The sequence below is a fragment of the Falco peregrinus genome, chromosome 3, assembly GCF_023634155.1.
Source record: "Falco peregrinus isolate bFalPer1 chromosome 3, bFalPer1.pri, whole genome shotgun sequence".
NCBI lineage: Eukaryota > Metazoa > Chordata > Aves > Falconiformes > Falconidae > Falco > Falco peregrinus.
Window position 1 is genome coordinate 83,587,500 of NC_073723.1, and position 27,946 is coordinate 83,615,445.

Genomic DNA, 27,946 nt, shown 5'->3' on the forward strand with positions numbered 1-27,946 from the left:
CTTTCATTCCCACTGTCTGCTCCTCTCTAAACTCCTAAAATTCTGTTAATTCTCAAGAACTTTAGTCCGTAGTTTCGCATCCTTGCTTGCCTTTTCCCATTCAATTCCCTCAGTTCAATCTACTTATTTTCCACTAATCTTCTCCTATAACCCTCTCTCTTCCAGCTGCCTTATCCGTTTTGGCCATTTCAGCCGCTATCATTATGCAACACTGTCACTTTTAGCCTTGCCCCCTTGATTGTCATAACTTAACTCCAACATTTTGCCCCTCTAGCTAACTTGCAAATACAAAAGTATCTCCAAGCTCAGTACTTTTTTCTCATTTTCTTTGTACTCTCTCAAGGCTTTGCCATTTCATCTTGCTTATCTCTCCCCACAAAGACTACTGTCTCTGCACCGAAATGGGTGTCACCAGGACTTACGCAGTGAGAAAAGGCACTTTGGTAATTCTTTGCTCTCTCACAGGCAGTACAGACTGTGCAGGGAACACAGTAAGAAAAAAAAGTGAGATTTTTGGACTAAGAACTGAAGTCTCAATGCAACAGGTTGAACATATTAAGATGAATTTATTTGTAATTTATCAAGTGCCAAAATAAGCTAAAAAGCACTTGCCTTACAATGAGGGAAAAGTCTCTGAGCTCAATATGAGACCTCAAGTTACATGATAGCTTAATATTTTTACAAATATTTTTATCAACAGAGTTCTCTTCTGGGACCTTGCAACCTTACTATTTATAAAATAGCACATAAGAACTGCCACAGTGGGCCAGGATGGATGTCTAGCCCAAACGGAATGACAAACTGGCTCAGACTAAATATCCAGCCTGACCTGCTAACCTGCATCCAGGGGCAGCCAAGAGTAGCTAAGGGAACAGTGAAAACCAGAGCAGTCACATAGAAATATTCTCTTCCAATCCCTGCAAAACACTTATCACACAGCTTTCTGCAATTTGCAGCTCAGTAACTTCCTTGACTAGAGGCGGTACCTTTTCTTGTCACTTTTTTTCTTCCTCCTTTTTACTTTTCCACCTCCTTTTCCAACTTTACTCAGGAGCTCTTTATACTCAGGCAGCATGCACAGCATCCTATGACAAAGAATTTCAGAACTGACTTACACACTATGCAAAGAAAAAATTATTTTCCTAGCTTTGAAACTGCTCCTACGTGTTTCACCTGGTATCTCGTCTAATACAAAAATCAGGTGGCACTGAGTATTCATTTCCTATCCACACACCTCACAGCTCTTATGATTTTATAGACCTCTAGCATTAGCATCTGGCCACTATTTCTTTTCCAGTCTGGAGACTCATCTGTGCTAGTTGTTCTTGCATGGACGCCGTTCCACAGACACCTCCTGCATCCTGCTGCCTTTCTTTATTCTTGTTGCCCTTCTCTGAACCTTTTCCAGTTCTACTCCACTTGTTCTGAGATAAAAGAGCCCTGAACAGCACACTATATTGAAGATGCAAACACACCACAGATTTACAGTGTCCTAATGATATTTTGATCTCTCTCTTTTCAAAGCAACTCCTGATATAAAATTGCTTTTTGACTGCTACTAAAGTATAGAGCTGATTTTTTTTTTCTTCTTCATTAAATTACTGCTTCCAGTCCCAAGATCTCAGGCCAGCTCAAAATATTTTACCACTACTGATGCTGAATTTCATCCCCCATTTTAATGGTTGCTTAGTTCTATAAGGTTATTTTGCAGTTTTTCAGCCTACCCCCTTTTCTTTTACCTTCTTTTGCCCAGAATAACAGTTTCAGAAACAAATCTTGTCACCACACTTCTGTTCCAAGCCACTTGTGAAGATCCCCCGAGCACTCACAGAGATCTCTGTGGAAATCTACTGGTGACTTCCAACATATTTTAATCCTGGTGTTTTGTTTCTTACCATTTAACCAAATATTTACATAGTTGGCAGGCCTCCCCGCTAACCTGTGACTGTTTAGTTCCTTTAAAAGTTTTTTAAGAGGATTTTGAATACAAAATAAAATTTAAGCAGAGCAATACATGGTAAAATCCCTCTCATCTGCATGCTGGTTACCTGCTTCAAATGGCCACAGCAATTTAGCATGACTTTACTTCAAATCACAAAAATGCTGGCTGGAAGGGATGATCTCTGGGAGTCACCCAGTCTGTGCAACCAATAAAAGCCACAGTAGGTCAGGTCAGCTGTAGCATTGTTCAACTAAGACGTGAAAGCCTCCATCGAGAGAGATGCCACCCCCCACCTCCCTGGGTAACTTTTTCCAGTGCTGCACTAGCCTCCTTGTGAAAAAGATTTTCATGCAGTGCCCAATCAGAACATTTCAATCTGCCATCTGTGGATGTTAACCCCATTATGTGGTTTGTCACTACCAAGAACATTGGCTCTTTCATCTTTGTAAGCACCCTTCAAGTAGTTGAAAGCTAATATTAACATATTTCTAAATCTCCTCTCCATCAGGCTCTCCTTCACAGAAATCAAATCTTCCTCTGTATCTCCATCATATTTGTACAACGCCCTTTTTAAAACAATTACTAATCTAATTTTTTAATTAATGCACTCAATTTAAACAAAAGGCCTATTGGTTTCTAGACTCCCCAATTCCACATGAATGTTTTCTAAAACATGGCATCAAATTAGACATCAAGTTCTGAACTGCTGAGAGACTTAAAAGCATGAGGCTGCATGCCACAGCCTGTAGCTGGTCTGTTTCACTCTTCCATTCCTTGAAAACTAGGGTATGCTACATCTGGACCTGTTAAATTGGCAACATGCAATTTGTTCCACAATCTTTCCTACAGATGCATCCAGATGAGAAAGGGAATCTCGTAAGCCTCCCATAAGAAGGGTTCCAAAACAGGAACCACCCTATGCTTTTCAGTGGTGAGCACATACACACCAGAATTACTCAGTTTTATGCCATGATACTATCTCAGATCATTCATTTCCTAATGACATCATACACAGGCCACACAGATCCTTCAACTGGCTTCCTGCTACTGGTGTGGTTGAAAAAGACATGTATTAATTTTATGTTTAGCCTGACAGGGGGATATTTTGGTCCTATTTCCTTCTTTGAACATAGCCACAGCTTTTTTTAAGATGTCTTCTTGCTTTTAATAGTCTCCTCTACCTTGTCATTTTGCTATAAAGGCTTCCTTTTCCTAAGTCATTTTTAGACTGATGGTAAGCATTTGTGTGGAGCCTCCAAAACAGCATCCTGAAATAGTGTCTCTGCCACCTATGAACGTGTTACTCTTACAGTTGCCCTTTCGGTTTTTCTTTAAATGAACATCCTCATTTTTACATAGTTTCCCTTTTTGAAGTTGAGCATAATTTAAGAGAGGGAAGAATAAAGGAGAATTGCAGCTTGTTTTTCTTGCATCCCTCCCATTTCCATTTCTTGCATTTCCTTAGTTTAGGGAGGAGAGAAAGGCAGAATACCTGTAATGGTCTGCAAAGCCATCTCACAAGTCCTTTTCCAGAGAGCATCTTAGAATCTCTTCATGACATCACCATCTACCCACTGAACAAAATACAGTCTTTTACCTACCTTTTAGTCACCATCCCTCTGTGTTCGTCTAATGTCTCAGTTCAGTACTTGTGCGGAGCCTAGCACAGTGGGGTCCTGGGTCTAGCTTGTAGGCTCCTAGGAGATAAGGAAACATAAAAGACAAGTAATAGGTATTGAAGAGACAGCTCATCAGCAGTTCTCAGACATTTACAGCAGTCATAAAACATCTGTCTCTCAAGACAATAAATTAGAAATGTAAGGCACTGAACCACACAGTGTGAACAAGTATCAAACAGAAAGAGACAGAAAAAAAATCATTCTTTAAAATGACTGGCAGCTTGGGATGAGAATCAGAAAATAGGAGTGTATTTGTCACAGACTTAGAAAAATCCATGGGATATAGAAGTTTGAGAAAAATCCTCACTGTAAAATCTCCCTTGGTGCCCTAACCACCACTAAAATCAAACATGCTTAAAAAGTGAGCTGAAGTCTGTCCCCAAGTGAAATCCATGACAAAATTCAGGTGGGCAAAACTTCAGTATTCTTTCATGTTTCCATAAAACCAAGTTCAAGAGAAAAACAAAGTTACCGTCTGATGTCTCAAAACAATACAAAAGACATTTTTAAGAAAAAGAGACGCATCATTATGAAAACTTCAAGATATTAACCTATTTTGTAGGAACAAAAAAGACAACATAAACGTTCAAAATATCATCTTGCTTTTTCTTTCTTGAATCGAAGAAGATACTGCTAATCAAATGAGTGCTGTCTTTACCGGAAACAGCAAGAGGAATCACACAGCAGTTTCCTGCTCTCAACACTTCAACAAAAAGGTACTTCACTTCAGAAGTTAAAAAAATAAATAAATACTAGTCCATCCAATTTAAGTATTCATTTCTTTGATTGAGAATGTCTATGGCACAGAACAAATACACTAACAATCAACAGTTCACCCTTGAACCTAATCAGAGACAGGAGGCAAAAAGGAGCCGTAATTCCACTCTGTATACTCATTTCCATAACGTGCCTGTACTAGATGACTGGAAGTGCTTGTGAATTTTTTTCCAGTGTTTTTCTGACCTATGAAAGTCTCAGGAAGTTTTCCAAATGCATAAGCACTACTATATAAAAACATTTTATGGCAAGGAAACATCATATGAGCAAAAGGAACTCTCCAGGTTAGACAACGAAGATCTAGATTTATGTTCACCACGTCAAAATTTCTCATAAACCCCCTGCTCCCTGTCACCAAATACTTCAGACTTTTATCATTTACATATTTTCTTCTAAATTAAGAATTTATATCATATGCACACATACACACCCCTCCATGAAGTTCAGTGATGTCAAACTGCTGTAGAAGTCGCCAAGAGATTTAGATAGCATTCTTCATGGTATAGGGATCAATCGAAGCTAAAGGATGGAAGGTCACTACGAATTTCATACTCCAAGGTGGTAGGTGAAGCTCATATCAAGAAGACATTGCATCACCTTTTCTTTGCCTCCTGCTTTTCAGAAAGGCAAGAACAAATTTAAATCTTGGAGGAGGATCAAGTTCTGCTTTTTATATTGCTGTGTACCAGAGAATACCTCAGCGCAACTACCCGCCACCCATGCATGTACTCTGAGACATTCAGTCTGTCAAGTAATTAATTACAGCTGTTACCATGCAGCAAGTTCTACAGACAACTACAAGCAACCCATCTCTAAGATGCAGTGTGCTAGTGATGTATGTGTGCACTCACTACACCAGAATGAGCAATTGAATTATTATCCTTTGAAACATTACAAAGAAAGCTGTATACCTCCATTCTTCTAAACAAACCTTACAGTACTACTGCTTTCTCTATGCACTTCAACACACCCACTGTCCCCTCAACCACTCCTTCCACAATTTGTATTTCTACATAAACATCTTAGATTCTATTTTAGCAACATAAAAGCTTTACCAAGTTTATTTTTACTCTAATCTGAATAGAAACCAGAAAGAAGAGTCTGAACCCACCTTAATGATTTAGGGAAAAGACTCACACACAGAGAAACAAACTTGTAAATCTTGGATTTCTACAGATTCATGTCTTGCTTCCCTTATACCTTTTGACATGGCAACCCTGCTGTTCCTGTGACTGTGGCAGCACTCTCATGGGGCACAATACAGTATATGCTGGACTTAGGATAACACCAGAAATTAGCCTGAGTATTCACTTAGTTAAGCTAAAGCTATGCTAACCCAGCCTACACAGCCCACACCAAACCAATCTTATGGAAATTGTAAATTAAGCCACCAAAATCAGCAAATTTCCTGAAAAAAAAAATATTTTTTTTTGGGGGGGGGGGGGGGGGGGGGGGCGTGTAATATGCTTTAGTTTGCTTTTGCTTTGGTTTAGCATCATTTGCTGAAGCAAAAAGGCTGCCGTGGATGTGCTCTCGCGTCTGTCTCCTATCCCTTCCTTTCAAAACAACTTCTGAAACTGATGATCAGTTTCAATCTAAACCAAAAACTTTCACAAAAATGGCCAGGCAAACCAAGACACAAACTCACTTTCCAAATAGCTGCTTTTCCCAATCAGTGACAAACACAGGCACACAAGAGGGGAATTCAGTCATGGCATATTTTATTTGCCCAGAAGCATGTTAATTTAAATGAGCAGGGGAAAAGAACCTTCTGCAAATGGATAAAAATATATACAGATACATACTAGGGGACATTTTCCAGAAATCTTCACTAGATTAAACGATGAACTCTTGGAGTGGCATTTCCCACTGCTGTCAGAATATGGTACTGAAGTCATTGGTGCAACCAAACAGTATGATTAAGTCTGGTGGGGGTGTGAAGAATGCACACGCCGTTAACAGCCTTCGCTGTCAGACAGATATGGGCACTGCTTTCACATCTGTCTAGTATATTTGGAAAGATATTTGGCTATACACTGAATTGAGCAAAGAAATAATCATAGCCTGTCTAGACACCGTGGCGTGTCTGCATGCTGAGACTTCCCGCTTCTGTTGTAGCTGTACGGCACTGTTCAGGCAGCATGCCACAGCAGCAGCCTCACCTCACCCAGTCAGCTGAGAGCTTGCCTGGGCACCTGGGATTTTTATACAGTACCTAATGGCAACCACTGCTCACCTTGCAAGGCAAAAAAAAAAAAGACGCTGAGAGGGATAGGACCACACCTGCTCCATACCTCTCCCCCAGCCAGCCTTAGCTTCTGCTCCACAGAGATCATCACAACCTGAGTTAAGAAAGCTGCTTCAAGTGACTTCTGCTGATGGTGGTGCTGAAGTAGAAGCCTCAGAAGAACCAGAGAGACGGGGTTTTTCCCCCAACTTCAGTTGTGTTTTGGGTTTTTTTTTTTTATCTGTTGTTGCTTTCTGGCAGCAGGAGAGAAAATCATGTCAAAACTGTAAGTGTACCAAAATTGAAAGGGAGAGTGGAAAAAATTATTAAGAAAAAAAAAAAAGATACAATATCCTCCCTCCTCTTCCCTTCTTTAAAAAAATCCTGCATTATGCAAATATATCCCACTTTCAGGGATGAATCAAGGATGAATGGTTAGAACAGCTGCTATATGCAAACTTGTGCTCCTACAAAAACTAACATTTCTCCTTATAAAGTATGCTAGCTAATATTATTACTTGTCCTCCCCTTTTAATGCTGAAGAGGTCGTCACATGAGGAAAGAGATCTTATTAGATCCAGCTTATTTGCTGGGCTAAAGAATGGATGTGGAAAGATGGCAATTATTCAGCAAAATCTAGGCATAAGGAAAATGATAGAAATAGGAATACCCTTCTTATAAAGCTGCATTTTATTTATACACTTTTCAAATCATAATATTGAGTAAAGTAAAACCAAAACAAAATAAATGTAGGAGTTTTTAAGGAAAAAAGCAGAATGAACAAAAGGTCAACAATGTCTTTGAGCTTGTCACAGCCGTCACTGTCTGAGACCATGGAACCAGCCCACACAAATGCATCCCAAACAGGCAGACACCCGCAGACATACTGCAGAGCAGCAGCTCTATGTGTGGAGCACTACACCCGCTCCTACACTCCTTCATGTGCTGGGCTGGGAAATAGCCAGGTCTTCACAAATATAGTTACTGGTTCAACTCAGAAATCATATGCAGAGAAAAAAGGAGCAGTACCAGTACTCCCTTAAGCTTCAGCATTGCTCCTGCCCTGCTGAACACAAGCTCCAAGTCATGCAGAGCGATGGATGTACACACACACGTACACATACTCCCACGCGCAAATCACGTAAGCCATAGATCTGACTCATCCCGAGTTTGTCAGGCTTACTTCATAGGCATGGTAAATCCAACATAATCAGACCACGACACGCTCACAGCCACTTAAATAGTAAAATACTATTTACAGTATCACTTTATTCTCCACTAGGCCAAAATAAGAACAAATGTAGAGACTGGAGCGCCAGGATGGGAAACATATTGCTGACAGGAAAGCATAGATTAGAACATGTAAAGTCACCAGTCAGCCAGAGTTCTCTGGTTGAAAATTGTAAAACAGAATGACATAAGGTTTATTTGGTTTCGCAGGGATTTGACTAATAATAGCTCATTTAAAGCCACTGAATTTGCCTGCCTTAGTTGCTTTAACTCCATCTAGGTCAGAGTGACAAGACATGTTAGTGTAAATTTAACCTTTTAACTAACCACCACAGATTTATAGTCCAAGAGCAGGACTTAGTTCTTGCCAAAAACCACCATGATTCCCAAAATAGTAATTTTTAAAGTATAATACATTATTAAGACTGCTGACAGAACAAACAGTATTACTTAGCTTAAAATGGTAGAGAAGGAGAAAAACAGTAATAAAGGAGAAATTATTGTGATCTTGCTCCCACTGAAGTCACGTTTTTCATGAAGACTTCAAAAAGCAAGGAAAACATGGCATTTATCTAACTTTCCTCAAGTTACACAAATGAGTATTTTTATGTAAAATAAATCAGTTCTGATACAACTCTGATCTCCTTGAGTTTGACAGCAAAACTTCTGAAAATAATTATTCTTGAGCTTGACACCATTTATCTTTGTGCTTTTCTGGTCTTTGACTGAAGTCTATAGACATTTCAAGTGCTCTGTTGCCACTAGTGTTTGCTGTCTACATGCCTCCAAACTCTTATATGGTTTCCTGAACCTGAAGTTCATGGGATTGATAATCCAGACAAACTTTTCTAACTCTAGGATACTGACAAGAGTAGCACCTTTCAGCCAAGTTGTGTTAGAACTGGCAACATGACAGGCTGAGAGTTTCATGATCAGAGAAATCAACTTCATAATGAAAGTCAACAAAGAGAATTATTAAACACTGTAGCATAATATACCCAAGATTTGTGTGTGTGTGTGCATCTACAAGACAAAAAAAAAACAAATTTTCTAGAATTTTTTGGTGTCCTTAAGATGAAACTCACAGCTGTGTTGTGCTGGTTGTTGGGTTTTGGTTTTGTTTCGGGGGGGGGGGGAGGGAGCGGGGGAAGGCACTAGCATTGCAGGAAGCGTACCATGCAACAATCTTCTTGAGAAATCTCATTTCTTCCCAAAAATGCAACACCATACTGCTTCTACCTCTTCTACAATTTTCACCTGTAAGAAAAGTAGTCTCAGCATCACTCCACCCACCCTGATAAGAGCAACAGCCCATAGAATAAAATGTTATTACTCTTCTAGAATTCTGACAATTTCACGTCACATATGATTCTCAAATTTAAGCCACACACTTAAAACTGATGTTAGCATGTAAATCTCAAATCTCATTGATCACCATATAAGTTATTCAATATCTATGCCAGTGTAGGAAAAACTAGCAAACCAGTATACCCTGTGATCTATGCATTTAGTCCACACGAAACCACACAGTTACTTCCTTTCTTTCATTAGCTAGTATATGGCTACTTTATTTTCCAAAGGCGGCAAGTAAGCTAAGAAAGATAAAACCAAAACTATGGGTATCACAGAAGATAAATCTTGACCAAAAGCATCTTTAGATTTGTAATCATAAAATATTATGGTTTATCTGGCCTTTTGTAAAAGCCACAAAACCTTTTCAACCTATTTTTTAAAAATCAAGTGAAGCTTAAATGACAGACACCTTTCATAGAAAAGAAAAAAAAAAAAAGTCCACAACCCTCAGGAAAACCCTGGGGTTTATTTACCATTGTAAAAGACATTTTCTGTACTGCAGGACACCAGCTGATATATTTTCTGTATCATACTTAATTCAGAGACATCTGTTTGCTAGCAGACCAAGGATGAAGCTTGGGGTTATGAGACCTGGATTATACTTCTTGCTCAGCAATTTATCTGTGGTGTAGCCTTAAGAACCTTGCTCTGTGCCCATTTCACCATTATAAAATGTGAAGATGTCTTATAAGATATACCAGTTTCTTTAAGCAGAACACATTTATTTATATAGCTTGGTGAACTGCACTGTGAAAACTGCAGTTCCAATGAAGAGTGGAACTCCTGAGTACAGTGACAATTTCAGGAAACCTTTATGGTCGCATTCTCTCAGTCAGAGCGCCCAGCTGCCTTCTGGAGAAACAGGACTGAACAGATTCATGTAGGTACTACAGATGCCAAATAATAATGAAAAGACTAATTCTGAATATTGCAGCTGCTGATAATGCTTATTGCCTAACAATGCAGAAAGTATTACACTCACTATTGCCTACAGCGTGCACTGCTGCAGAGAAAAAAAAAAAAAAAAGAAAAGAAGTGATATGTAGTCTGGGAGAATCCAAGAAGATAGTCTGAAGAGGAAAATAACGCGGTGCATATAGCTTGAGGTTATGAGGAAAGTGTCTGCTAATATGCAGCAGGCTCCCATAACTGTGCAGCTGAAGTAATAATACCTTACAAAATGCCATTACAATGTACAGTGTTTAACAACTGTGCCAGTTTTCACTCATGTCAGTTTATTCCACAAGCTGGCTTATCCACTTTGTTAGTGTAAATGGTCCAAAATAATTTAAAGAAATCATATCCACTGCATTTTAAAGCTAGGAGACCATATTAAATCCTGGGTAAGTCTATTAATTTCAATTGTGATGTATCAGGGAAAAAAATACATCCAATTTTCCAAATGGGGGGGGAGCATTCTTCAGCTCTGTGTGTGTGTGTGTCTGTGTGTGTGTTTGTGGGATACAGGTGGTGCAACATATCAACAGGCTTAAGACAATTTAGGTTCCAGGATGTACTAATGTACAGGCCAAATGTACTGAAATTATTTATGCTATAAGAATAAGAGAGAGAATTAACAAGGCATTTTTAATTACAGTGCTTTCATATTCTGCCTCAGTTTTATTTTGGCTTACATTGTTCCCCTTCAGTGATGGATGCTTTCCCTTCTTCCATCTCAGCATGCATGAGAGAAAGACAAAACTTAACATATCCATCATCAGAGCCAGAACACAAAGCACCATCTATGTGGTACTGTAAATTGCAAACAGATAGATGCTCCCTTCTTTCCCCAGCAAGCTTCTTAGCTATTCTACTCTTCAGCATGAAGGAGAAAAACATCCAGCTGTGGAGGTTTTTTTTCCTAGGTACCCGTAAAGATAGCAATAATACAGTGGTTGTGATCTGAACATATTCCAAGGCTCGTCTGAAATATTCTTACCCAGGGCCAAATGATTATCCCAATAGCAGTGAAAGCATTCAGTGCTTTGGCATTCTTCTAGCATCTTATCCCTCCCTTTGCCACCCAACATGCATGCACACTCCCATCTCCCTGGCTGCTCCCAGTCCTGAAACAAACATAGATGCCTCAGGCAAAGCAAAGATACAGAGGTAAACACTTTAGTCCTGGACATCATCCCAGAAAGGACACACATATTAATTTCCAAGCTGCTCCTCAACAGATATTTTTTTTTCCTTGTGTTCAGTACTAACAAAATTAAGGAAGCCGAAGAATTTAATGTACAAGTAGGATCCCTGTCAAGAATTTCATTACAACACTTAGTTCATCATAAACTGTTATTAAAAGCAAATATCTACTGTAGCCTGCTGTGCACTAGACTTAAATAACAAAGCAGGCACCAGATTCCAGAATTGCTCTGCATTATGCCCACTGCTAACTACCTGTCTCAGCCCTCCTTGCCCTCCTCCAGTATCTCCGATCTTCACAGAGTGTATACTTAATTTCAAGCGGCATATTATGTTCACCTTTTTTTTTTTTTTTTTTTTTTTTGAGGGTAAACCGCTAAATAGAGCATGAAGTACATGATTCTGCACTTGCCACACTGACATCCTACATGTTCACCTCAGGCAGCAGAAAAAAAGAATACCTGGATCTGATTTTGCTTCTGTATTTCAAATCTGCTTGAGATACCTATTTCATGTGAAAACATAATATATAAAAGAGCAAACAGTTTTGGTAGCTGGTGCTGGGGAAAATCTGGAGTTTTTTCACTCAGGCAGTTGGGGAGAATTTACCCAGAAAAGTGTGCAGAGACATCAAGCCCGCTACTCTGAGGGGCCTTTATTTAAACACAGTATTAAATTCAGTATCTGGTATTGGTTCTCATTTTCTTTGACAATTCACCAAGCAAAACTTAAAATGTAGATGTTAATTCACAACTTAATAGAATGAATCAGTAATACATACAGAACTAACTGCAGCAAACTGCCCAATAAACAGGAAACTCCTATTAGAAATGCCTTTAGAAACATTCAACAACCTGAATTGTGACACGGAAGATTTTGCTTGCTAGGACAGGATGGGAGGATGCCATGTCCTGTCTGCAAGCACTTCTATGATTCTGCTGTTTCTGATAATTTATAATTATATAAGAAGAAAAAGACATTTGATTTAGAACTTCTGCACTAGAGCAAATCCCTAAAATTTTCCTAGATCAAGTGCAGGAAATAAATAGCACAAACAAGGAAAAGAAAGAACTAAGATACACCCAGACTTGATATGGAAATCCTGATGTTAGGACTGGAACTCCCTTCAGAAGTACAAACAAGACTGCTGGAAAAGTTGCTACGTTCCAAAGTTCTCATTCTCCTTCAAAGGTAAGAGAACTTGGAACAATGCAACAAAGCAAAGAGAAACATGCACTGAGATAAACTTTGCCTAAGATAAGGTTCAAACTCTACCACTGACTAAATATAAACACTTGGTGCCCTTGCTGCATTTGCCAGTGCTTTTACCCATCCCACTTCTTAACTTATTCTCTAACTTTCTATCCCAAGGTCTGAATACTTTCAAAACAAATTAATTTAGCACTCACATTACATTATGCTGGAGGCAGTATTGATACATAGACACTGTAAATGAAAATTAGACCACACAGAAGGGTATATTAAATTATCCCAGATAAAAACAATATTAAAATGGGATTTAAACATAATAACATTAAAGTAATAGGGTAAAAAAATACATATAATTTTGCAAATAATTGTAGTATTTTAATATTATTATTGCAGATGAGATGAAACAGGACAAAAATGTGAAAAATCAGGAAATGTGAAAGCATATTTAAACTCCCAGGCCACTTCAAATGTCTGCCTCACTGATGCTGTGCCTTAAATGTGCATATAAATATTGGCTATAGCTCCAAATCAGATGCAGCTGCATTTTCAGAACATTTCAAGTTTCTCCCCCTGCCACCCCCTCTTTTGCTTGTACCCACACATTTCTATGCAGATACCTTCAGATGGTTCCTCTAGTGAGTAATGAGTTCCTCTAACAGTCAAGATTCAAGTCAGACTTAACTTTGTTGCATCTGGAGAACTTGGACTTTGAGAAACTATATACACCCCATCCCAGTTACTCAAAATCAGGCTCCGAATACTAAAAATTTTCTTCATACAACTTTAACTTATGTCACATTCCCTCCTTATTCCCCCCAAAATCCTCTTAAGGACGTGGTTCAGATTCAGCAATATTTGGAAGAAAATTTTCCCCACCAACTTCCATAAAGAGACCTTTCATGCTCTTTTACATACTACTACTGGGAAATACTGGGGGAAGAAAGGAGAAAGGTTTCTCTATTCCCTTACTGGAACATGCTCTTCCCCATGGGAGACCTATGGGCCTCATACTTTGTGCTTAAAGTCTCAAAGTAGGTAGAGCAAAGAGACAATCAGGCAGTCAGCATGGCTGGGGACACCGAGTTGGCCAGTTCCGGAGGCAGAGACCAAACAGAGCAGGGAAAATAAATACAAGCGCTCTATTTTTATGTACATCTTCTTATGGCAAGCTGGTGATATATCTCAGAGTGGTTAGAATGGAGCTTATAGGCACAAAACACAAAGCAGAAGCTATACTCCTGTGGATCTGTGTTTCCCTATCCCCTATCCACTAAATGGCTGCTCAGAAAAATACTAACAATGAAAGACAGCAATAAACACTTCTTGACACACTGGTTTTAGGTATACAGGCTGCCTTCCTTTTTTACAGAGCATAAAGATCATCATCTTTTATATTGGGTCATCAAAAAACACCTCATTTTTATATATAACATTAATGGGAAAGTACTTCATAGCCTGTACATGCAAAAGCAGATCCCATTTGGGAGGCATGCATTAAGGCAGCGAGAAGAGGAGAAAATCCTGATTCAATAACTGAAGGAAATCAAAACTAATATTGAAATGGAAAGGATAAGGCAAATCATCAAGTGGGAGGTTAATAAACTCAGCACCAAGTATCTTGTCCTTGTTTACACATACTTACATGCTTAAAACTGCAACAAGAGAGTGCTATTTGCTGTTCCCTGACAATGTCCCAATTCATGTTTCATTTCTGTATCTCTTGAAACATCCGTAAATCAGAAGAGTCATTACAGACAACCGGTTACTTAAAAATTTGATGGGTAGGTCATATGCACTATAGTTCCCCCCCCCCTCCTTTTTTTTTTTTTTAAATATGCTAGAATTTACTACAGTTTCTAACAGAGGATATATTACTGGGATTCAATACATTTATTGTTTTTTCAGGTTCAGAGATTTGCCTTAAGTTTGTAAATTAAAAACAGCTTTCTCAAGAAAAGCTGAAGTTAGTAAGTGAAAGCTAAAGAAGAAAGTTACAGTCATCAAAATACTTCCTCTATTGCCTACGGAGTGACACCTTTAGAAATGTCAAAGTCTTTTGACAGCATTATGGCAAAATTAATAAGCTCATTTTCCAGGCATCTCATCTGTACAACAGAATGTAATGTTAATAAAAGCAAATATTCTGCTCAACAGCACTTCTCTTCTAACTCCCAAAAGCGCATAGTAGAAATCTTGTGGGGAAACTTGTATAAAAACCCAAGTTAGTTGCCCACCTAGTACTGTTGTGTACGTTAGATACTGCACAAGGACACAGTCTATTTCTTCAGGCATCTTCTCCCATTCTGCATTAGCTTGTTTTCCATTAAACAGATTATGCCAGAGTTTTATTAATGATCTTTTACTTGCCTCTGTGCATCTGTGATTCAAGGAAAAGAAAAGATGGGAAAAGGCAGAAAAATAATCTAAGTCTCCCACCCCTTTATTAGAAGGCACTGTACAGAAATTGCCTTAGAAGGAATATCATCTTAATTCACACCAGCATAACCAAGAGGAGTAGTTTTTGTTTTCTTTCTATTTATTTTTACAGACACACTACTTCCGATGTGTGGTCCACCTCCTTAGAAAAAAACAAATTAGTTAAGGATGCCAGAGCTGTCCCCTCGATGGCAAAGGAACAAGGAGAGATGGAGAGTAGCAACTGTGGTAAGAATTCCATTCAGGTCACTATAAGCATTCCCACTGGTCTCCACAAAACACCAAACAAACAAGACTGGAATCCAGTCAACTCCAGCTTCAATCTTTCAATACCTATAATTACTCCGAAAGGACTAATGAGGAAGGCAGTTCTCCATCTCATAAGAAATGCTGACAAACAATCAGAAAGCAAGACACTTGGTATGGTGCAGGAGACAAAGCTCTCCCTTAAAATACTGGGAGAGATAGTGAGGGAAGTGGATTTTTAATGAATCAAACATTTCCAATAATTTTCTCCTACAGCAGAAAAGCATTCATCTGCTCTGTCTTTCTTCTCAGACAGTCCTATTTTTAAACCATCTGTTTCATAAAATGGGTCTATTTATATATTACAAAACGCAGTAAGGCCCTCTGAAACAAAAGGGACATGAGACAAAGAATTGGGAAGAACTATCTGGCATGTAAGAACAGCTCTGGATGGATTTTTACAATTTGCTCTGTTCAGAAAAGTTACATCATTTCATTCCTTCCCTACTGATCAGAATGGGGTTCCAGACTTAGCCAAGGCAGACTTATATGAAGATGTAGGTAAAGTCTTGTTCACAAGGCAAAAATTAGGCTTGATCTTTAAGAAAACCAACCAAGATGCAAAATCCTTTATATTTACTGAAACACTGGATATTCTTCCCCTTCCACAGAAGATCTAATACTTATGCTCAAAGACTCACAGTGGGAATGAATCTGGTTTGAAATGCATAGTATTGTAGGTATTGGACTTCTTGAACTTCAGACGAGATAGAAGTAGCAAATCAGCCTCTCTGAAGCCTAACGCAACATCACTCCCAATAAATCACCTCCCAAACACAATTATTCTAGTAAAAACTCAATTCATGGCCGACTCTTAAAAGGTTTTTCAGTGTTTTATTGCACTCTTTTAATGATCTAATTTTACAATGTAATTCTTCATTACTTATCTTGGATCATCATCTTAAGCTCTCATTTCAAAGAGCAACAAAAACAAAGGTAAGTTGTCGCCTGGAGTTCTCAAAAATTTTTCTGAATAGCAAGGTTGGTCAAATTAAACTTCAAATATCATGGCAACTCTTCTAAAATTCTTTTTGAATATATCATCTGCCACAAGGCGAAGTTTTCTCCAGCAGATGTTCAAACCAAAAACTAATTTAAAATGCTAGTACCTCATACTGCAGATGGTAAGTTTTGAGTTCCCTCCTGATTTTTCATTAAAAATACCCTAACCTGGTCCTGCAAAACACCTCCAAGAACCACTTCCTTGTCATGGATTATCAAACTGAACCAAAAGGAGGAATATGTTTAAAAGATAAGAGAAAGCTGCAACTCAGTGAAAATCATCCCTTAAGCTCGCCAACATTTATTTTTGCTAAACTGTCACTAAAGTCCTAAGAAAACTCAGTCACTCCCAGCTACAAAAAGAGACAATATATATCGTTATTTCTATGGACGCCAGCGTCCCTTTTTGTTGCGCTGTTTTCCCATTTTCTAGAACATCAAGTTTAATACTAAAGAGCAGGCAAGCAAAAGAAAGCAGAAGTAAAACCACCACAACCAATCCTAAACACAAGAAACAATCATTTAATCTTATTTTATGATGTGTACTTGTATAGGTAAATTGCACTGAAACAGAGAAAGAAATGTGCAGGTATTATTTCTAGCGCCATCTCCCATCACCCTTAAAATTCAAGCATTTTAACATTCATATACATATATACACACACGTATGTATATAAAATATAGAGCAATGATAGTATCAATTATCATAATAATACAAAGTATTATATAAAGTCTTAAAATGTTTTAGCATAAAACGGTGGGGAAAAATCAGTCACTAGAAAACTGCAATAACTCTTTCATCCCTAGTTACAAGCATCTCATGTAATTAGTTAGCATTCACACCCACAAATGTGTTTCTTTTAAGAATAAAATGTTGTAGTATACATTAAAATAACACATAGCAGCAAGAGTCCCAAAGCAAGATTTTAGAGAGCCTTAGTCTTCTAAAATCCAGGCATCCACACACTGCACTGTGATTTTGGCTTCTACCATAGGAGGTGTCTCCAGAGACACTGCTTCATCCTGGCCTGGGATATAATCAGGATGCTGAAGAGTTCAGTATCTCAGAAGCATTTCAAGCCAAGTCGCCCCACAGGACAGTTACCTTCGCTAAAGTTTCTGTTCCTGGACTGGGCAAATCAAAACTTGTGCAGAACTCAATAGTACGGATCCTACTATTAATACTGATGTTTATAAACAGCACATCTTCAAAGAAAAGTGGAAAAATATGAAAGCAGCAGCCATGACTCGGAACAATCTGGAAACTGAAGATAAGAATGGAGGGACAACAGAAAAAGCAATAACCAAAAATAGGGCAGCGTTCAAGGTGTTAGGCAGAACAGATAACACTTTCAGTTAATTGCAAGAAGCAAATATTGCAAAGAGAGACACAGGAAGGGCCACAATCTCTGTGCCAAGCACCAAAAAAATCCTCCTCCATCCCCCAAAAAACAAAATTAAGCCTGCAGGAATGATAAAGTACTAGGAATCAGCTCATGGGATTAACCACATCACCATCAAGACATTTAAGCTAATCCATTCTCAGCGTGCCAGTCACAAATTACAATTTACTGAGATCTGATTACAAAAAGCAGCTGTTCACCAAAACCATGACAAACCAATGGCCTAAGGACAAGGATGACTACACGCTCTGTGTTTGATCTACATTATTTCCCCAGCTAGTAGTCCTCAGACTGTAAATGCATTGCAAAAACGCCTGCCTTAGCACAGGGGAAAAATACAAGCAATGACTCTTTTGTACCCTTTTACAGAAGACCTGAGCACTAGATGCACGTCTCTCAGCTGCTAGGTATGTTATGATGGGACAGCTTCTTCACCTGTAATGTGCCTGAAATATATATCTTACATTCCGCCATTATTTACAATAAAACTTGTTGTACGTTATGAACCTTCATTTTAAGTCTGTTGCAGCTCTCAGCGTATTATTTAGAAGCTGTAGAAGATGCTCCTTTCCAGACATCAAGACAAGCTTTTCATTTTGGATTTTGAAAAAGCTAAACTCACCAGCCAAATGGCTAGACATAGCAACTGCTTAGTAGTTTAAAACTTTTCTAAGCACTGCTCACAGTCATCAATAGTCCAACACTTCAAGAGCTGAAGGAGCACCAACAGAAGGGTACAAAATTTCCTTCCTCTTGAAAAGTAACAGGAAAAAAAAAAAAAGGAAAAAAACCCCAAAACATTAGCATTTAGCAAACCATATTGAAGCTCATCTCCTTCTAAGTATATTGAGAACAACTGGGGACAGCTGAGACATCTAGAAATGCTCAGAACACATATCCAAACACTGCCAGTGTTGTCCTCCCTCCTCTGTACCAGACTTCCCATGGGCTGAGCAAGCTCTGAGGCACAGAAAGGTTAAAGGGAAGAAGGGAACCCAAGGCCAGAAACAAGTTTAAACTGACCCAGCTGTAATAACAAAGGCACACAAGCTTATACCACAATAAATTTTAATTCTAAAGAAAACATCAGTTTAAAAAGGTTTACCTTTTTCTTCATGCAGATTATATCAACATAATTTCTTGCTTTCAATTTTCATATTTTTTTACATACAATAGGAAAGGTTTTTAAAAGAAAAGGCAATGAGAAAAAGGTGTATAAACATGAATACTACTAAATTACAAAGGCCCATAGTTGAATCCACATTGAAAACATCGGAAAGTTTACCCAGAGATGCTTTGTAAAATAATTAGCCTTTCACCTCTTGGGAAAATTCCCTGAGAAATTAAACAATTTCCTAGAGATCTGCAATTCCTGGAGGCATAATTGTCTAAAAGAACTGGTATTCTTTATATTTTAAAAATCTTTTGTAGGTTTTGGGTTTTTTAAGGGATAAGGATGTTTCTCTTTCAGAATGCAGCTGTGAGTAACTTCTTACCTCAGCAGCCACTTTTCTAAGGCACCCTTTCCCCTGCCATCTCTACTACCTTTCCACAACAGGTGAGAATAATGTGCAACATAGGCTTTCCACAAACAGGGTAGTTGTCAAAGTCACTCAGTATTTTAGTGTGCTGGAGGCTCTTGCAGATTAAGGCCATGGACAGACATCAGAGTGAAAAACACTATGTGCAGGCAAGTCTCTCATGCCAAAATATACAAAACAGCTGAAACTCCAGACCTTTTATCTAATGTACAAATTATCTTCCCACACACATTTTCTAAAGCCTGCTCCTTCATATCCATCTATGCAAAACGTGTTTGAGAGGTGAAACACAAAGGATGCGTAATTACTGCAACATCCCTAACCAACAGGCCACAGTTGTGGCCTGTTCTTTTTATTAAGATAAGCATTTTCCTAGAACATCTTTTTCACTGTGACACCATTTCCACCCCTTTTGGAAAGTTTTAGCTCTGCTTTAAAAGATAAAAATTAAAACCAAAACAAACAAACAAAAACAAACTTTCAAGCCCCCTACATGGCCTACTTTCTCTTCTTCCCAAAGCCAACTGCCAGTTTTACCTCCAACCTGCCTTTGCAACCAGCCACTGCTACTAATTTATCAGGCCTTCCTCCCACTCAATCCCTCTTAAGAAAAGCTGCATGTTAGCATCTGCAAAACCCTTCGCTGTTCTCCTATCACTCCCTACACTAATTTGCTGATGCCTTAAAAAAAAACCTAGCACGCACACAGTTGTTTACAACACAAGAAAGACTTGTTTCACTGCTCCTGGGCACTCCCTTCCATTCATCACCCACTGTTTTGTTCTAAGGTGGAAACATTATGCCTTGTTGGTCCAGGTTCGCCCAGGGGTTAACAGAGCAGTTCTCATTACAGCTTTTCATTATTAAAGATCTCCCTTTTTGTCCTCTACTTGGGGCCACAAACATGACAGTCAGGGACCACCTCATAGGGCAATTACATTTTCAAAATAAATTATTCAATAATAAAATATCATTTATAAAAATCGGCATACAATATTTATTGTGTGCATACCCACAGATAAAATCAATAATTTACGTGGATATATTTCAAAGCAATGGATTGTGAGGTAAGCAATCTATTATATGTAAGTGACCCCCTTCTGATGTATATCACTTTCGTTGGAACCATGGGGAAATGGGAGACTGACTTCAGCCACTAGCACAAGTGTGAAACCCACAAATTGTTGGAGAAGAAATGCAATCTAGGAGTTTTGTTTATGTTAAAGGATATTATCTTTAAAGAGAAACAGTCGTCTAAGATAAAAAGGTTCGCTTTTCATAAAAGCAGAACACCATAAAAATATTGTTGGATTGTGCATGAAAAGCTATATTAACTGATTAAAACTTAATTTGCATATGGCAAGAAAACACAGCAATAAAGTTACTGGGATAAAAAGAAGAATCATGGCTTTGCACACTTGCCAGAGCCTATCCTCCTACATTAAAATTCCTAGTAAGTTAGTCTAAATCCTTAAAAAGGGAAAACATCAACAAGCAATATGAGATGAAGATGTTTAGTAAAACCTTTCATATAAAGAACATAATTCGCTTTTCAATATAAGTCAAAAATCCCTTTAAGCAAGAAACAAGACTTAACTTATTGTTTCCTATTTATGTTACTGTTGTTATACCACAGTGTTTAAAGATAATCTCAGCAACAATGAGGATGAAGTGGTTTCATATTAATTAAGTACTCATTAAAGAGAGACAACTTTATCCCTATCCCAATGAAAAGCATTCTAAAACCACAAAAAACTTCATCTCTAATCAGCACTAAGCATTTCAGTCATCTTATTAATTTCAATAACTCAGTAAAACATTCTATTTAACGAAGCTGATTAATACTAGGAAAATAGCTGGTCATCCCATGGAACTGGAGTCACAGTGATCAGCACAGTAGGCTTGCACAATTGGAAACGATCAGTTATAAGCTAGAAATAAGCAATACTTCAGACAGGATGAACTCTTATAAAGCACAGACATTTAAATATTATATTTCAATAAACTAATAAATTATGTGTCTGGAATGGTTACAGAGGATCACCCTCAACAGAAGTCAAAACGAGGAGTACAGAGAGGACAGGACCTAGCTGCTGTGGAAGGAATGGCACCGGGCAAGAGCAGGCAGATGGCAGCTGTCCTGGACAGTAAGGTCCCTGATTTCAACACCCAAGCAAGGCCAGGCACATCCCAAAGGACACAGCAGGAAAGCTACACAACTCCTCTGTGTACCTTAAAGCAAAGAAACAAAACAATACTACAAACCTTTATGATTTATAAGACTGTCTTCAGGAAATAAATCTTTACACAAAGACACTGTCTGATATCTCTGTACAACAACACAGGTTTTTTGCTAAGGCAGGACAGCGGAATCTGATATTTCCTTCCTTTAGAGCTCTCTCCTTAAGAGCCAAATAAGCAATGTAAGTGTCTTCCTGGCTCACCACTCATCTTCACTAGCATCCCTCTTAACTCTGTTTCTATAATGCTTTTTCCTATATAAAACAATGTCTAGTCAATTACTGTGTATGTGTTACATATTCAAAACACACACACAAAACACCTAACACTGAGGACTACAAAGAAACCAACAAAAAACATTAAAATAAAAGAAACCATTTAAACATATTAAAACAAAAGTTTGTCTCTGCCTTTAAGTGACTCAAATAAAATAACATGTCACATATTTATTAGATGAGTGTATATGAGAACACGGCTCACAACATTTCCAGTTTCAATTTATTTTTTCTTTTTAAGACAGGAACTTCATGACTTAACATGTTTGAACTTTTAAGCTAAGATACAGCTGCACAAATTCCCTGTGTATCTTCTAAGACAGAGTGTTACCAGCTAGCATGAAAAGTCACAGATGGTTTACTCCTGTAAGTGTACACCAGATAAAAACAAACACCACATCAGGACTGTTTCTCCGTACATTAACACAGCAGAGTTTTCAGTGTGATGGCTACTTTAAAGGTTACAAGGAAGAATGTATTACTCAGTTATCTCTAACTTTCATTTCCTATACATTGAACTTACATAGTCTCAATAAAAAGAGTGTTCTGCTCATCACTTGTTATCTAAAGGGATTTTCTCTACAAAGATGGCATTCTGCCAGCTTAGAGATTGCCTGCTAAACTTCCTATCTTGGCTTGCATTGTGAAAAACAGGAACAGACATGCTTTTATAAGGCACAGAGTCAAACTCAGTAACATCTTACAATTTACCCAATTACAGAAGATACAAACTTGCTGAGATGCACACAATAAGAAAAGTATATTTCTTCCTATTTCCATTTTTAAAAATCTGTCTCACCAGAAGTAGCTACATACCCACAGTATTTGATTTCATGAAAACAGGTCAGCATCTATTAATTTCTAGGACAAAGAACATACCGTAACAAACTCAGAGCAAGTACGTTGTACTCTTCATTCCTTACCTGCAGGTATTTTTAAAAAATACACGCTGAAACAAACTGATACTGGGGGCAAAAAGAAGTAAAGTAAGAATCTAGATGTTTAGCACACATTATCATCATGCAGTCAAAAGTGCACACCCAGAAATCTTCTCCCCATCAAGAATTTTAAAATAAAAATAAAAAAGGCTTCACTATTTTTCCCTTGACATTTAACACTGAACATTAATGCTTATAAAATCAAAGTAGTGATTTTAGTGTTATCAGCCACTATTTGATTCCTCATTAAATATCCGTAACAGCATGAGCCTGTTAATACTGCTACTGGCCAGTCAAAGCAATCAGTAATTCCATTTCTTCTAACACAGCAACAGGGGACTTGAGTACAACAGCTAGTGAAAAGCAAAGAGCTGTGAAAGTGTACCAGCATCTTCAGAACACACAGTTAAGTTTGCAATACCATACCACATCAACACAGAAAACCTGTTTCTAGAAACCTGTGCCCCTGTAATGTGAGTAATATAGGGGGAAAGAACTAGCCCTGCAAAAAGCCTACACACAGATCATGTAAAAAACAAGATTAATTATTCCTCATACAGCAAATAACCTCATATCACCTGTATTTCCCATCATATGGATATAGCAACTCAGAAACATTCATATCCTGATTTCCCATAATAACAAAACAAATATACATCTCCATTTTAAGGGTCAATGGTTTACTTTCAGATTCTGTACTTCACCTAAACACTTCAGGATTTGGCATCGCCTATTATGACAGAAATTTACCTCAGACAATCCGAGTTTGATTTCAGATTAAATCTTCTCAAAAGTAACTTGGCAACTAACATATATTTTAACATAATTATTATTATAATTCTTCTAGAATAGCACACAAATTATTCCAACATGACTATGTTGGTTATTTCACAGTATCTACTTTTTACCAGCAACCCGTTGCCTCTATTTTTTTTATATATTTTATATGAGACTAGAGCTGATAAAACCATTCTTCACTTAGTTTTATTTTTCTCCAGCTTCATATGCTGAACAGACAAGAACTGCTTTAGAAATCTAATAGAATTAATTTTGGTTTTCGTATGTTCTGACTCCTCAGAGTCATAAAATTTCTATCATCTTACATGCCATGATCCTCCAACATCTTAAACTTCTCAAACATCACAGCAGACTCTAGACAAACATGACTCACCCTTGTGTTCACATCTACTGAAATCACTGCAATTCAACCACCATATATATATGCGCATGTGTGTGTGGGCACACAATAGACATGATACTCTTCTGAGCCCACATACAGTGCTTTCTGCACCCTTTTAGTCCAAAAGAGAGCAAGCTCTTACATATATGAAAATATGGTCCGATTCATTCGAGTTGTTCAGAAATCCACTGTAAACATAACATTTATCACCTCCAACTCTGCACTGAAAAGCAAAGACAAAAATCAAAGGGCAAGATACTACATTGGTTCCATTGTTTCTTATCTTCCACAATTCTTTATTAAACGCCACATTTTTATCATAATCAGCTTTACAGCATTATTCCCCTTGAGTCAAGTGGTTAACTGTCACGAAACCATTGTGTAATTAGCCTAGAACATACAAGTGCCTGTAATTGGACTCTACTTTCTTATCCCCTCCTTATCAGAGCAAACATCTCTCATCCAAACAGACATTTCAGAAACATATTGAGATAAGCAGTAAATCCCTTCCATGTGATTGAGGAAGAAACAAGTACAACCCAAGAGACATTCATTCAGAGCATCAACCGCATACGGTTGAAGCTAGAAAGTAAGAAGCAGGGATGTAAGAAGCAGTTATCATAGCTTAGTAATAAACCACATCCACTTGTCTCACAATTTCCAGCTGATAAATTTTGTAAAGTGTCAAAGCATTAAGGATGTACTAACACAAAGCATGCAAACATATCACTGCCGGGGGGTAAAAAAAAAGCAAAAAAAAAAAAAAAAAAAGAATACCACTGAATGGATTTATTCAAAATAGCTGTTTCCTGCTTTAAAAGAATTAGGAAAGTTACAAGCATAAGTTTCAATTTTATATTTAGAATAGCCAGACCAGCAAGTCACAGGAATGGACAAACTTTGACGCAGTCCATGCTGAGATACAATGCCTTGGTAGGGTCACAGTTCAAGCAGGGACAACATAGCATATGCCAACACCTGAACTTCTGCCAGTACTGAAATAGCAGTTATGATTAAAAACCTCATCCAGTTTTGGCCAGAGTAGAACCTGACAAACAAACTAGATTTAGAAGTTTAAGGGGAAATTATTGCTTGTTTAAAAAAAAGTATATTTTAAAATCCTTAATCCAAGCTAATATTTGAAGTTTCAAATCATATTTTAGCTTTTAATCAGCAGGTATCTGTAATCTTCTGGTTCTTCTTTCACATTTCTCAGCATTCACATTAATACACAGGTTCTTGAAGATCTTGATAGTTCCAGCAAGGATTCAAACAATCGCCAAAAAAAACATCGCTGGCCTTGCACTGAAGCCAATCCAATCAATTTCTCCAAAAGCCCAGAGCACTGCAAAGTACACAGCTAACATGCCAAATGGTTATACTTACAGATAGTTTGGATTCAGCAGAATAACAGCAAAGGCATTTGCACATCACTGAACTACGTTAATAGTTTTGTTTTGCATTCAGCACTCCCAGCTCGCAACTTGGCTAGTCAGCAGCACCCTAATCAGGACAGGGTACATACATACACAGAACAAAACAAAAAAGCCCAGAAATAACAAGAAGAAATCAGAGGGAAAGATTTAAAGTGAGATATGTCTTGCTTTTGTTAAAATCCAAGAGAAAAAAATCAAGTACAGTTAATTGACCCTATTATGCCAGTCATGTACAACCACCATATATGGTACCTCTTGTGGGGTCATCAGTAGCACAAGCTGCAAGGACACTTGAGGGAAAAAAAAAAAAAAAAAAAAGGAAAAAACCCCAAATCTTCCAGGTAAGTAGAGAGGCTCTTGAGTTAGATGGCAACTACAGACAAACTCAAGCCCTGGCCCTCATACAAGTTTCCTTCATAATTTCCTCCAAACTGAGAATGAAATATTAAAACTTATGTAGCATACAGAGTCAGTAAGACAATGAGTGAAGAGCGCAGCTGTGCCTACCCTCACATAAACCCATAAAAACAGAGGAGGAGGCAGATTTTTGCATTACTGCCATTTCACACCGGTGCAAACAATCAGCTGCCAAACACTAAGCAATTGCTCTTTAAAGGATAGGTCAATAGCATAGATATTTGTCAGATACTGAGAGGAGGGAGGTGGGCATGTGATAGGAAAGCCTTTTGTTCCTATTCTACCAGGAAAAAATAATCAAAAAAACCAAAATATACACTAAGTCCTCCTACCTGGACTATCTCACAGTAGCATGGCCAAGTGTCAGCTGATCAAGTACAGTTAAAAAGTCAATGGTGTGATGGACCAAATGAGTCTGTGGCAAGTCAGTGGCCCCAGGAACGAAATCCTGAGTTTCTGTTTAAGTTTTGAATCTGACTTCTCAAGGTACTACACATAAACAGGTAAAGTGTCCAGAACAGACAATACCAGAATTTTGATATAGCTATAAAAAACTCATTTCAAAGTACTGAAAAGATTCAGTGCAGAATTACGTTGGATTTATGAACCTCCTCTTCTTGCACAAACAAGGTGCTAATAATATTAGAACTTTCTGGTTGTAATATTATTTGGAATAAAACCCTACCTGCTGTGTGTTTAATGATGGGCAATAAACACCATGAAGTGAAAAATTTACATAAAATAATAAAATCTACACAACAGACTTTTAGTCTGATGATAAATATATTTTTTAAGATTATTCCAAAAAATGTAAGCCCAAATGTTAGACAAAATGGAGATTTAAATCATTATCAGCTGCATAACCTCATACAAAGATCATTATGTTTACTGGGCAAATATGGACAGGCAGCATGCAGTTTTCAGTTGTTCAAATTCAAGGCTTACGGATTTGCAAGTCTCAGTGGTATTGCTGCTATGACTAATTCATCGTGCCAAGTAGTTCACGCTCTTTATTTCTCTAAAGGAAGTTCCCACTATCTCTTTCAAAGGACCAAGTTGCAATGAAGTTTGGTTTTGGTTTTTGTTTGTTTGGGTTTTTTCTATTCTATGTGCCAGCTGGCCAGAACTTAGTACAGATGCTGAGTATTTTGTTGTTCTTCAGGAGGGATATGTTTCCTTAGCCAATAGCCTTGATGTACAGGCACAGCAATGTAAATCCTCATACACACACCTGCCACTCTACAGGCTTGATCCACAATCCAAACCCTCATGATGATATAGAGAAAGTCTGTTCTGTGGGGGTTCAACAGAATTTCAATACACAGGCCACCAGGATTTGACTTTTAAAGAAAAAGATAACAGATGTGACCATATTGCTGCATTTCTGATTGAAGATTTCTTCTTACCTTTAATGTCAGGATGGAGAACGTCTTTGACTGGAACTACAGAAAACTCAAATTCCTCATTACAAGGACTTGGAAATTACTTTTGTAGGTGGGTGTAGCCTTTTAATGGCCAAAATCTTAAAATTAAAACCATGGCATTGATGTCCATTGCAAGAGTTTAAAACAGTTGTAGAATGTTGTATTCTACATGGCTTATTTCAGATGCCACATACAGATCGTCTAACAACTCAACTGTTGAGATTACGGCAGTCTTTTGGACTCAAAATCCCAAACCATTCACTTAAACAAGCATTAGTTTCATTCACTGTGTTTCTCTGAATATCCAAAAAACCCTTGGAGCTAAATTATTTGTTTAATTACCTTTGCACTGTACAGAAAAAAGACTTGTTTTATTATAGGTCACAACCAACAGAATATATTGAACAAAGACCTATTAGTGTTAAAAAAAAAAAATATCCATACAGCAAATTCTGCCTTTGCCTCTTTCTCTGTGCACACACTTTTATCTTTCTTCAACCTGCCTTCCAGTGACAAAACTACATCCCACAACCATAAGCATTACAAAGAAATTGAAAATGCAAATGACAAAGCAGGTCACCTAACCTCACCTCTGATTGTCTGAGAACCACTGCAATATATTTCTAGTGTGGTACATTTCCAGTTAGATTGGCTTATGCATGTGAACTTCATAAGAGTAACTTATACAAAACATAACTACCCTCATAAAAGCCAAGAAAATAACTCCTTTCATTGCACTGAAAAAAATACTGTTTATTTTATAACCTGACTAGATGTCTGTG

General features: G+C 37.9%; 1 protein-coding gene across 5 annotated transcripts in view; it reads right to left on the reverse strand.

Annotated features, from left to right (window-relative positions):
• SEMA5A (semaphorin 5A) overlaps positions 1–27,946 on the reverse strand; it is a 350,500-nt gene that overhangs the window by 258,553 nt on the left and 64,001 nt on the right. For all 5 annotated transcript variants that reach the window (XM_027789946.2, XM_055799844.1, XM_027789947.2 and 2 more), the window contains exon 2: positions 3,544–3,639. The gene's annotated coding sequence lies outside the window, so the exon portion shown is untranslated. The remainder of the gene's footprint in view (positions 1–3,543; positions 3,640–27,946) is intronic.